Source organism: Crinia signifera, chromosome 7, assembly GCF_055691185.1.
Source record: "Crinia signifera chromosome 7, ASM5569118v1, whole genome shotgun sequence".
Lineage (NCBI taxonomy): Eukaryota > Metazoa > Chordata > Amphibia > Anura > Myobatrachidae > Crinia > Crinia signifera.
Window position 1 is genome coordinate 174307633 of NC_139223.1, and position 14403 is coordinate 174322035.

A 14403-nucleotide genomic window follows, 5' to 3' on the forward strand; every position below is an offset into this window, starting at 1 on the left:
GGGCGTCTTTGAGGGGGTCCCTCATCACTAGAGGAGGAAGAGGAGCTTAAGACGAAGCCTTCAAATTCCCCGCTTGCATCACTGGCTGTGTCAGAGTCAGAGGCAAGCATGGCATATGCCTCCTCCGCTGAATACATTCTTCTGGATGACTGGGATGACATTTGGGATGACATTTGGGATGACATTTGGGATGCCATTTTTATTTTTGTGTTACTGGTAGTGAAATGTTTCAACACGTGTATAGTGTAGGGGGGGGTACAAACTTTATTTCAACCCGGGGGGTATGTAGTGTGTAGTGTGTAGTGCAGAAAAAAAAAATACTTTATACAAAAAAAAAAATTGAAGGGGTTAAAAAAAAAAAAAATTGAAGGGGTTAAAAAAAAAAAAATTGAAGGGGTTAAAAAAAAAAAAAAAAGGTCCTGCGTCAAAAATTGAGCACAGATGTTGGTCAGTAACGTCCGTCACTGAACAGCGCTCAAAGGCAACAGGAATTTGATCAAAAAAAAAAGATCAACCCTGTGCCGAAAAAGCTGATCAGTGATGTACGTCACTGATCAGCGCACAGTGGCCACAGGACACCCACAAAATCACAGTGTGTGTAAAAAAAAAATTAAAAAAAGACCCCACAGCAGCCTCAAAAAAAAAAAAGGTGATCAGTGATGCGACACTGATTACCAGTGAGGGGCAGCAGGTGCACAACCTTTGGTGCAACTGACAGTGCAACTGGCAGCAACTGGCAGGTATATATAAAAAAAAAAACCTCTGCACCCCCAAAAAGTTGCTGATCACCTCAGATATAGTGATCAGCACAAAAGGCGGGGGCAGCAGACACAAAATTTAGCACTCTCTATCACTCTCTGTCACTATCTCTCTCTATCTCTCTATCTCTCACTATCTATCACTCTATGACACTGCAGCAGCAGCACTGACAGTTATATATATGAAAAATAACCCCTGCACCCCCAAAAAGTTGCTGGGGGTGCACAAAATGGGGGCAGCAGACACAAAATATAGCAGTCTCTATCACTCTCTGTCACTATCTCTCTCTATCTCTCTATCTCTCTATCTCTCACTATCTATCACTCTATAACACTGCAGCAGCAGCACTGACAGGTATATATATATATATAAAAAAAAACCTGCGCCCCCAAAAAGTTGCTGATCAGTTAATTTATACTGATCAGCACAAAAGGGGGGGCAGCAGTCAGTTATATAAAAAATATATAGCACAATCTGTCACTATCTCTCTATCTCTCTCTATCTCTCTCTCTCTATCTCTCTATCTATAACTATATCACACTGCAGCAGCACAAAATATAGCACTCTCTGACACTATCTCTCTCTATCTCTCTCTATCTATCTCTCTCTATCTAACGCTATTACACTGCAGCAGCACAAGTTCACAACACAGGAAGTCACAAGTAGTAACAGGATCCAGGAAGCATCCAGCACACTACAAGCAGTGATGAAGCAGTGATCAGGTAAGCATTTTGCTCGGTTCAGGTCAGTATACTGCGGCAGCTAGGCACGGTGACCGCACTGCACGCAATTCCAGACCGGAATGGCGTCTGCAGTGCAGTCACCGTTAGTTTAAATCCCCCTCCTTGGCTGTGATTGGTCCGTCGGTCCGACGAACCAATCACGGCCTTTGGGGGCGGGCGGGGTGAGGTGGGGTGACACCAGTGTCACCCTTACACCCCGCGGTGATTGGTGCTGTACTTTACAGCACCAATCACCTCCGATCGCATGTCACCGGCGAACGTTATTCGCCGGTGACACAGAAAACGCTGTAATTGGCTGTTCACACTGAACAGCCAATCACAGCGATCGCCGACGGGGGGGCGGCATCGCAGCCCCCCCTGGGCATGCAGGGACATGTCTGCTGTCAGGGACAGCAGACATGTTGAAACTGTCACCGCGTCTATAGACGCGGTGACAGTTACAAGCCATGACGTACATTTACGCCATGTGTCGGGAAGTACTTCCCGACCATGACGTAAATGTACGTCAAATGTCGGGAAGGGGTTAATAGGGAAGTGCAGGAGTAGAGCAATGTGTCCCTCCTGGAAAGGGTCATGTTGGGAGGTATGCAAACGCAGGATTTCTAGAGAGGGGGGTTCCAAATGCAGTCTACAATCTCCCACTCTGCGGAACATTGGAGTAAGTGCAGGAGTCTGGGGGAGCGATAAAGGAACCTAGTAATGACCCTGAACATTGGTGTTTTTATACACTGGATATTGTATGGAATATAGTAATAATATCTAACAATATATATGGTCTATAGTGGCCAAATCGATCCTCGAGATCTACCAAATCACCTAGCTGGTGCATAGCTGTAGTCATTACTAACTGTCACATTCCCCAGATCACCTAGCTGGTGCATAGCTGTAGTCATTACTAACTGTCACATTCCCCAGGTCACCTAGCTGGTGCATAGCTGTAGTCATTACTAACTGTCACATTCCACAGGTCACCTAGCTGGTGCATAGCTGTAGTCATTACTAACTGTCACATTTCCCAGATCACCTGGCTGGTGCATAGCTGTAGTCATTACTAACTGTCACATTTCACAGACTCCCTAGCTGGTGCACAGCTTCAGCCATTACTAACTGTCACATTTCCCAGATCACCTAGCTGGTGCACAGCTGTAGTCATTACTAACTGTCACATTTCCCAGACTCCCTAGCTGGTGCACAGCTGTAGCCATTACTAACTGTCACATTCCCCAGATCACCTAGCTGGTGCACAGCTGTAGTCATTACTAACTGTCACATGTCCCAGATCACCTAGCTGGCGCATAGGTGTAGTCATTACTAACTGTCACATTTCCCAGATCACCTAGCTGGTGCATAGCTGTAGTCATTACCAACTGTCACATTTCCCAGATCACCTAGCTGGTGCACAGCTGTAGTCATTACTAACTGTCACATTTCCCAGATCACCTAGCTGGCGCATAGCTGTAGTCATTACTAACTGTCACATTTCCCAGATCATCTAGCTGGTGCCCAGCTGTAGTCATTACTAACTGTCACATTCATCAGATCACCTAGGTCAGGCATTCCCAACCACGGTCCTCAAGGCACACCAACAGTGCAGGTTTTAGTGATATCCAGGCTTGAGCACAGGTGACTTAATTAGTATCTGAGTGATTCTGATTAAACCATCTGTGCTGAAGCCTGGATAGCACTGCACTGCACTGTACTGTTGGTGTGCCTTGAGGACCATGGCTGGGAATGCTTGACCTAGCTGGTGCACAGCTGTAGTCATAACTGTCACATTTTCAAACTACACTTGATATTGCTCCTCACATTACACCAACCTATATTGCTCCATATTCACATTACTACATACCATATTGCTCCTTATTCACATTACCATACCTCCCAACATGACCCTATTCACAGCGTCTATTCACGGACGACAGGGGGGACTCCCAACTGGACACTGCTGCCGGCGGGAGGGACACGGGAATGTCCCAAAATACCGGGACGCTCCCGCGATAAGCGGGACAGTTGGGAGGTATGAAATACTTTAAAATGTGTCTAAACTTGGCTGCTCCTTTGTCAGGTTCTATATAAACAACATTAATGATATACTGTATACAGTTATTATGGGACTACAAACCTGAACTCATCTCATTTTATTAAACCCGCATGTGCGACTTTATAGTTCCTAGTATCATACCTCCCAACTTTGTAGCTGCAGAAATAGGGACACTCGCGCGGCGAAGCCGCGTGAGCTGCCAAAAAGGGGGCGCGGTTTATGTAAATGAGGGGCGCAGCTTATGCAAATGACGTTTTCGGCCGGGAATAGACGCTGTGCGCATGTGCACAGCGTCTATTCTGTTAAATTGGGGGGGCTCCCAACTGCCCCCCCTGCAGCGGGACACCTCCGGCCGCAGGTGGGACAGCGGGACAGGACCCGGTAATCGGGACTGTCCCGCTGAAATCGTGAGTGTTGGGAGGTATGTAGTATACAGCAATGACTGCGTGTTCTGCAGTGTAACGATGCCCAGAGGCATATACTGTATACAAAACACATCCTGTATTCTTCCATCCTCAAAGCAAACATGAGCTACAGTTTATTAACATAATAATGGCCATGTTGGGGTAGGGTTCAAAGCAGTCCTACAAGGTGCACTGCATGTGAGCACAGTACCACCACCTGTGTGTAATGCATGTGAGCACAGTACCACCACCTGTGTGTAATGCATGTGAGCACAGTACCACCACGTGCGTGTAATGCATGTGAGCACAGTACCACCACATGTGTGCACTGCATGTGAGCACAGTACCACCATGTGTGTATAATGCGTGAAAGCACAGTACCACCACCACCTGTGTGCACTGCATGTGAGCACAGTACCACCACGTGTGTGCACTGCATGTGAGCACAGTACCACCACGTGTGTGCACTGCATGTGAGTACAGTACCACCACGTGTGTACACTGCATGTGAGCACAGTACCACCACCTGTGTGTAATGCATGTGAGCACAGTACCACCACATGTGTGCACTGCATGTGAGCACAGTACCACCACATGTGCGTACTACATGTGAGCACAGTACCACCACGTGTGTGCACTGCATGTGAGCACAGTACCACCACGTGTGTGCACTGTATGTGAGCACAGTACCACCACCTGTGTGTAATGCATGTGAGCACAGTACCACCACCTGTGTGTAATGCATGTGAGCACAGTATCACCAAGTGTGTGTGCACGGCATGTGAGCACAGTACCACCACGTGTGTATCATGCATGTGAGCATAGTACCACCACCTGTCTGCACTGCATGTGAGCACAGTACCATCACGTGTGCACTGTATGTGAGCACAGTACCACCACATGTGTGCACTGCATGTGAGCACAGTACCACCCTGTGTGTATAATGCATGTGAGCACAGTACCACCACGTGTGTGTGTGTGTGTGTGTGTACTGCATGTGAGCACAGTACCACCATATGTGTGCACTGCATGTGAGCACAGTACCACCACGTGTGTATAATGCATGTGAGCACAGTACCACCACCTGTGTGTAATGCATGTGAGCACAGTACCACCACGTGTGTGCACTGCATGTGAGCACAGTACCACCACATGTGTATAATGCATGTGAGCACAGTACCACCACGAGTGTATTATGCATGTGAGCACAGTACCACCACCTGTGTGTAACGCATATGAGCACAGTACCACCGTGTGTGTGTGTGCACTGCATGTGAGCACAGTACCACCACGTGTGTGTGTGTGTGTGTATAATGCATGTGAGCACAGTACAACCACCTGTGTGTAATGCATGTGAGCACAGTACCACCACGTGTGTGCACTGCATGTGAGCACAGTACCACCACGTGTGTAATGCATGTGAGCACAGTACCACCACGTGTGTGTGCACTGCATGTGAGCACAGTACCACCACGTGTGGATAATGCATGTGAGCACAGTACCACCACGTGTGGATAATGCATGTGAGCACAGTACCACCACGTGTGTGCACTGCATGTGAGCACAGTACCACCACGTGTGTGCACTGCATATGAACACAGTACCACCACGTGTGTATAATTCATGTGAGCAGAGTACCACCACGTATGTATAATGCATGTGAGCACAGTACCCCCACCTGTGTGTAATGCATGTGAGCACAGTACCACCACGTGTGTGCACTGCATGTGAGCACAGTACCACCACCTGTGTGTATCATGCATGTGAGCACAGTACCACCACCTGTGTGTAATGCATGTGATCACAGTACCACCACGTGTGTGCACTGCACGTGAGCAAAGTACCACCACGTGTGTATAATGCATGTGAGCACAGTACCACCGCATGTGTGTAATGCATGTGAGCACAGTGCCACCACGTGTGCGTACTGCATGTGAGCACAGTACCACCACATGTGTGTGAACTGCATGTGAGCACAGTAACACCACGTGTGTGTGTGTGTGTGTGTGTATAATGCATGTGAGCACAGTACCACCACGTGTGTGCACTGCATGTGAGCACAGTACCACCACGTGCGTGTGTGTGTGTGTGTGTGTGTGTGTAATGCATGTGAGCACAGTACAACCGTGTGTGTATAATGCAAGTGAGCACAGTACCACCATCTGTGTGTAATGCATGTGAGCACAGTACCACCACGTGTGTGCACTGCATGTGAGCACAGTACCACCACGTGTGTATAATGCATGTGAGCACAGTACCACCACATGTGTGCACTGCATGTGAGCACAGTACCACCACGTGTGTATCATGCATGTGAGCACAGTACCACCACCTGTGTGTCATGCATCTGAGCACAGTACCACCACCTGTGTGTCATGCATCTGAGCACAGTACCACCACGTGTGTGCACTGCATGTGAGCACAGTACCACCACGTGTGTGTGTGTAATGCATGTGAGCACAGTATCACCACGTGTGTAATGCATGTGAGCACAGTACCACCACCTGTGTATAATGCATGTGAGCACAGTACCACCACGTGCATGTAATGCATGTGAGCACAGTACCACCACGCGCGTATAATGCATGTGAGCAGGGTACCACCATGTGTGTGTGTAATGCATGTGAGCACAGTACCACCCCGTGTGTGTAATGCATGTGAGCACAGTACCACCACGTGTGTGTGTGTGTAATGCATGTGAGCAGAGTACCTTCATGTGTGTATAATGCATGTGAGCAGAGTACCTCCATGTGTGTAATGCATGTGAGCACAGTACCACTACCAGGGCCGGCGCCACCACTAGGCAGTCCTAGGCATTTTGTGCAGACCCCCCCCCCCCCATCAGGTGAGCGGCTCCCTTTCTCTCTCAACACTCCCCCCCCCCACAGTACCATGGTGTGTGTGATGCATGAGAGCACATTATCACCATGTGTGTAATGCATGTGAGCACAGTATAACCATGTGTGTATAATGCATATGAGCACAGTACCACCACCTGTGTGTAATGCATGTGAGCACAGTACCACCACGCGCGTGTAATGCATGTGAGCACGGTACCACCCTGTGTGTGTGTAATGCATGTGTGCACAGTACCAAGGTGTGTAAAATGTATGTGAGTACATTACCACTGCATGTATAATGCATGTGAGCACAGTACCACGGTGTGTGTAATGCATGTGTGCACAGTACCACTGCGTGTGTAATGCATGTGAGCACAGTACCACTGTGTGTGTACTGCATGTGTGCACAGTACCACGGTGTGTGTGTTGCATGTGTAACCACCCAAGAGGAGGAGTTATCTGATGGATGCGGTGAGGGTTGTACTTCCCCAAATCCACGGATCTCAGTCTGGAGTCTTCTCGTGATACAGGAGTGGACACAGAAATACTCGACTACGGGGTTAGGTTGACCATTTATTTCAGGATCTGTCCCGGAGGACGTCAACCTCTTTCATTAACTAATTTAACAATGCTAGAACAACAATTGAACAAAGTGCAATAGAGTCAACACATTTAAGTGCAATGGCATGTAATGCTACAAGGGCAGTTCCTTTACAGTACCAAAGGAGGGTACAGGATCCCACTACTTCCCAGTGGTACAACATAAAGGAAGTGGTTTACCATACATTGAAGAATACATTGAAGGAAACGTTTTACCATAATGTCAGGCAATACATAAGAGGAAACGTTTTACCATAATACTGGACGTTACTCATTACTCATATAATCAATCAGTGCTTCTGATTCCTATTTACCATAGATTCTTGCATACATATAACCTAGTGTTACCGGTAACCATTACCCTTAACTCTAGTCCCGGACTGCAGGTTCTAGTAACCTGACCCGTGCACAGGGGTTTCGGTGGGGCCCAAACGGTGATCCTACTTGAAGAGGGGCCCAAAGGAAAACCATCCAAGGAAGCCTCTTGCTAAGATATGAGTGAGGTCGCTTCACTGGGGCGTGGGCTACTCCCACTTGGAGTTCTGGGAGGATTAGCTTAGTCTCAGGTTTAGGTAAGGAGGCCTTTAGGCCCTTATAGTTACCCTGTTTCCTTACCAGGAAGGGAATGCGTGATAGGCCTTGCTGGCCAGGCTGTGACTGCCTTCTGTACTCTTAGCAGTGTCCAGGTCACAAAGGGGTAGGGGTTCTGTCCTTACGCGCTATCACCAGGATGGGCCTCTGGGACAGGCGTCTCAATGTGGAGACAGACTATGTGTCTTACTCAGCGGGTAAGTGGCTGCTAAACGGTGCCCTTTGGGGGAGTTGTCACCAGTATACCGTGGCTGGGTGCCCAGAGGGCTGACTTACAGTTGGCGTCTTCATAGAGGGACAAGATGGCGGCCAATGCGATCAGTGGGGTATAACCCGTCTTGCTCTCTCTCTCTCTATATCACTCTGGTTGGGACAGCGGAGGTCGCAGGGATCACCACCTTCTCTGCGGTGTGTCTTAGTCTGGACTGCACACTCTGCTGGCTGCTTCTGTCTCCTTTGATGTGACGGGTGCCGGCGTGGGTAGTATGCCTCTCAGCCTGTCTCTGGGGGCGACGGGTGCCTCACGCTCTCGAGCGCCGCATCACAGGTCCGGCACGGATACTGGAGGTCGGCGGGGGTCACTCACCCACCCTCCGTTATGTCTCTCCCCGGCGCGCATCTGTCCTGCTGCACGCGCTGCCGGTCCTCCCTCCACGCTCCGCCACGCCGTTACTGCACGCGTGCGTCCGGCCTCTTACTACCCCTCCTTCCTTCCGGCTCCCTCCTAGTCTCTCTCCTCCAATCAGGTACGCTCCCTGACCTGTCCATCACGGGCTGCCGCCGGATTAACTCTATGTGCGCTGGCACTGACAGTTCTGGGGCTTACACATGTGTGCACAGTACCACTGCGTGTGTAATGCATGTGAGCACAGTACCATGGTGTGTGTAATGCATGTGAGCACAGTACCACTGCGTGTGTAATGCATGTGTGCACAGTACCACTGCGTGTGTAATGCATGTGTGCACAGTACCACTGCGTGTGTAATGCATGTGTGCACAGTACCACTGCGTGTGTAATGCATGTGAGCACAGTACCACCACATGTGTGTATAATGCATGTGAGCACAGTACCACTGCGTGTGTAATGCATGTGAGCACAGTACCACCACATGTGTGTATAATGCATGTGTGCACAGAACCACTGTGTGTGTAATGCATGTACGAGCAGTACCACTGTGTCACTGCAAATAAATGGATCTGCTGAATGAACTGCATATTCTGTACATATAAAAGCTAAGGGGGTTATTTACTAAGATGGGAGTATTTCAGATGAAATGTTGCTATGGGCAACCAATCAGATACTATCTATTACATTCTAGAAGGTGATAAATTAAGAAGTAGATTCTGATTGGTTGCAATAGCAACATCCCACGTGACGTGATATACAACTCTCATCTTCATTGTCAATATTTCATAATCATCTATATATATATATATATATATATAGAGAGAGAGAGAGATCTCTCTCTCTCATAGATACGCTACACTTGGCTGGCCGCCACCCATTCGCAAGGCAAATCCACAGTAACATCCATTTGCAGCTTGGTGTTATCCGCCCTTCGCCAATCTGTCACCACGCTCGGACGCAACATGCACATGCACAGAAATGCGCATAGAAGAAACATCGGCCCTCGTTCGAACAAGCGCCACTAGCGAACGGACCTGAATAAGGTCCATGGTATGAAGAAAAGAAACCTTTATGTGTATTTGAGGGAGACATATAATGTAAGTGAAACCATACATGTTACATGCAAAGATGCACATTCAGTGATTCTAGAACAGAATGGAAGTTTAAAGAAACCTTTATGTGCACACTTGCATGGAACTGAATGTAAGTCCTCCTTGCCCATTAGAAAGAACGGGGCTGGACCTGCAGGACCTTGATTGATGAACACGCGTGTCCTGAGCGCTGGTGCCGGTATTGTTTTGTCCCATCCATTGTTCTGGAGTCTAGGGGTGTTCTCCATACCAGGCTACCAGCTGCTTCTAGCATCATCGCACAGTACAGAATTATATTGTCTCCCTCATACACTAGTCTGACTTGTCCTAAGGACAAATCCGACCAGTTTGCCCTTTGAACTCCCCAGGCAGCACCCCAGGAGGCGCACTTACGATTTGGCGCATGATGTGCCATTTTTACATTGGATAAATCGCATGCATACCACAGATAAGACCCAATACATCGTGGGTGCTAACAAGCACCTGCAGTGTGCCGCTGATGGGTCCGATCTGAAAATCAGCCCAAATCTAATAAGTGTATGGGGGTCTTACTGTATATTTGCCCCACCTGTAACAGCTTGCTATACAGTACTGTGCTCTGGGTGGTAAAGTCCTTAACTGGTTCGAATCATTTCTCGCTGGCAGGTCACAGAGTTTCATCGGGAGTATACTCTTCACCACCAGTGCCGTTGTCTTGTGGTGTCCCACAGGGTTCTATACTATCTCCCATGCTTTTTGCAGTATACATGCTCCCACTGGGTGATATAATCAGACGCCATGGCCTGGTCTACCACTGCTATGCAGATGATACCCAACTGTACCTGTTCTTTGCTCCAGGCACCGATAACTCAATAACAACCTTGAATGGCTGCCTAGCTGAGCTCCAGGAGTGGATGAGTGCCAGTTGGCTGAGACTGAACCCAGATAAAACAGAAGCCCTGGTGATAAATCACAGGACAAGATGGCAGCATAGCCAACTGACAGGTCTTACGCTGGGGGGCACAGCACTAAAAAACTCTGATCATGTGTGGAATCTTGGTGTTGTCCTGGATAATGGCCTGACACTTAAACATCAGGGGCGAAATGTAATAGGGTGCGATTTTTGGACGAGTTCCAAACTCGCCAGAAATCGCACCTTTAAAAATCGCATTTTTTGACGCTAAATCGCATATGTAATGAGATGCGAATTAGCGGCAAAAAATGCGATTTGCCGCGATTTCGGGCGTTTTAAAGTCCTGAAAATGTGCGCATTTTCAGTCCTGAAAATGTGCGCATTTTCATATATGCGATTTTGGTTAAAAAAAAAAAAATTATAAAAAAAACGGCGTGCGCCTAAGCATAACCAGCCCTGGGCTCAAAAAGCCGGTGCTGGTATAATAAAATCAAAGGAACAATCAAGTTGGGGTTCCCTGGATTTTATAAAACCAGCACCAGGCTCAAGGTCCGGCGCTGGTTCCCAAAATACGGGGGACAAAATGACTAGGGGTCCCCCGTATTTTAAGAACCAGCACCAGACCCAACCAGCCAGCAGGGTAATGCCACAGCCGGGGGACACTTATTATATAAGGTCCCGCGGCCAAAGCATTAACCCCCTGGCTGGTCAGCATGGGCAGGGGTCCTGGGGAAGTGGGGACCCCCCCAAAGAAGGGGTCCCCCCCCCTCCAGGACTTACCAGCCCATGCTGAAAGTCCGGGGCTGTCCCCGATGCCCCTGGGCGGTGGGCATCGGGCTGATGTAAAGTGTAAAAAATAGAAGTAAAACTATTGTCTTATGCTGAAGAACTATGAGTCCCAGCAAGCCTACCCCGCATGCTGGGACTTGGAGAACCACAAGTCCCAGCATGCGGGGCATTAAAGGGCCCGCTGGTACTTGTAGTTCCATAGTACAAGAAATAGTTAAATAAAACACACTGACACCCTGAAAAATAAAAGTTTAATACATACACAGCCCACACACACTGATACTTACCTACCTTGAGCCCGTAGGTCGGTCCCTGGATCCGGGCTCCAGGGCAGAAGAGTCCGGTTCCGGGGCCTTGGTCCTGGTTCCGGGGCTGGTCCTGGGGTTCCGGGGATCCAAGAAGATGAAAATCTCTGTGCCTCTCCAGGCTGAGAGCGGGTACCACAGCAGCCGGGAGCAGCGCGTCTGCCGGAGAGGATGCCGATGTCATCGCCGGGGACCAGGTGAGTAGGATTTCCTTCCTCAGGTACCCCTGTGGACTACTTCGGATCCTGGAGCCCCAGGACCAGCCCCGGAACCAGGACCAAGGCCCCGGAACCGGACTCTTCTGCCCTGGAGCCCCGGAACCCCAGGACCAGCCCCAGAACCAGGACCAAGGCCCCGGAACCGGACTCTTCTGCCCTGGAGCCCCAGAGCCCGGACCCAGGATTCAGGGACCGACCTACGGGCTCAAGGTAGGTAAGTATCAGTGTGTGTGGGCTGTGTATGTATTAAACTTTTATTTTTCAGGGTGTCAGTGTGTTTTATTTAACTATGGAACTACAAGTACCAGCGGGCCCTTTAATGCCCCGCATGCTGGGACTTGTGGTTCTCCAAGTCCCAGCATGAGGGGTAGGCTTGCTGGGACTCCTAGTTCTTCAGCATAAGACAATAGTTTTACTTCTATTTTTTACACTTTACATCAGCCCGATGCCCACCGCCCAGGTGCATCGGGGACAGCCCCGGACTTTCAGCATAGGCTGGTAAGTCCTGGAGGGGGGGGGACCCCTTCTTTGGGGGGGGTCCCCACTTCCCCAGGACCCCTGCCCATGCTGACCAGCCAGGGGGTTAATGCTTTGGCCGCGGGACCTTATATAATAAGTGTCCCCCGGCTGTGGCATTACCCTGCTGGCTGGTTGGGTCTGGTGCTGGTTCTTAAAATACGGGGGACCCCTAGTCATTTTGTCCCCCGTATTTTGGGAACCAGTGCTGGACCTTGAGCCTGGTGCTGGTTTTATAAAATCCAGGGAACCCCAACTTGATTGTTCCTTTGATTTTATGATACCAGCACCGGCTTTTTGAGCCCGGGGCTGGTTATGCTTGGGGGGGGGGGGGCACGCCGTTTTTTTTCTTTTTTGTTTTAACTATTTTTTTTTACAACAGAAGCATGCACAGATCTCAATGATCTGTGCATGTTTCTGTAAAAATCGCCAGCAAGAAGCTGGTCTATTTTTTTTGCGGGTTTTGGTAAGTTCCCATATGCGACTTTAGAACTCGCATCCTATTACATATGCGAGTTCTATAGTTTCCTATGGGAAAACATCTGGATGCGATTTTCAGTGTGACTGAAAATCGCATCTTTTAAATGTGCGAATTCACGGGAAAAAATGTGCTTTTTCCCGCGAATCGCACCCTATTACATGTGCGATTTTTAGAAAAATTGCGATTTTGCCCGTTTTTGACCAAAAATCGCAAAAGTCTAAAAATCCCACCCTATTACATTTCGCCCCAGGTGTCAGCCACAATCAAATCCTCATTCTATCATCTGAGAAACATAGCTAGGATCAAGCACTTAATTCCCTCAGAAGATTTGCCTAAAGTCATACATGCATTTATATCATCACGACTAGACTACTGCAATGCTCTCTACCTGGGTCTTCCAGCAAAAGAATTGCACCGCTTGCAGCTAGTACAAAATGCAGCCGCCAGACTATTAACTAACCAGCCCCGCTCCAACCACATAACTCCCATTCTCTACTCCCTTCACTGGCTACCTGTAAAATGGCGAATCGTTTTCAAGATTGGCTTACTCACTTTCAAGGCCCTACATGACCAAAGCCCAAGGTACCTGCAGCGGATTCAGTATTGAATCCCGGCGGTCGGGATCCCGGCGTTCAGAATCCCGACGCCGGAATCCCGACAGCCGAAATGCCGACAAGGGGGGGACGTGGATCGCCCCCCCTTGCGGGCTCGCTGCGCTCGCCACGCAGCGGGCCCGGTGCCTCGCTACGCTCGGCACGCTATTTTATTCTCCATTCAGGGGTGTCGTGGACACCCCAGGAGGGAGAAAGTGTCTGCATTTCGGTGGTCGGGATTCCGGCGTCGGGATTCTGAACGCCGGGATCCCGACCGCCGGGATCTTAACTGCATCCCACCTGCAGCAGCTGCTGATCCCTTACTGTCCTACTCGATTACTACGATCCACTGAAGGAGGACTAACAGTACCCAGAATCTCCCTGAATTCATCTGGGGGTCGAGCTTTCAACTTTGTTGCTCCAACTCTATGGAACTCTCTTCCTCGCACCGTGCGAGAAGCCCCCACTGTGGGATCCTTTAAAAATAGACTAAAGACTTACCTATTTACTCAAGCATTTCACTGACATCTACTGTTAAGCTTGTTGTGTATTTTAAGCTGTAAAGACAACGGTAAAGCACTGAGTCCTATTGGGAGAAAAGTGTTATATAAATATCATTATTATTATTATTATTATTATTATTATTACTGTAGTGCCATTCTATCCTCTGCTATTGTATTCAGTGCTGTGCTGAAGTTTTGACAGGCGCAGCACTGGCCACCCAATGGTTAAACTGTGTATTGCATGAAGTAGACTCTCACATCAGTATTTCCATGCCATGACAAGGACAGGTTGGGATCATTTGGTCTACAGCATGATGGTCAACAGTCATTAGGTCGACATGGGTCTAGGTTGACATGGGAAAAGGTCAACATGGTCCAGGTCGAAAGGTCATTAGTTCGACAGGTCATT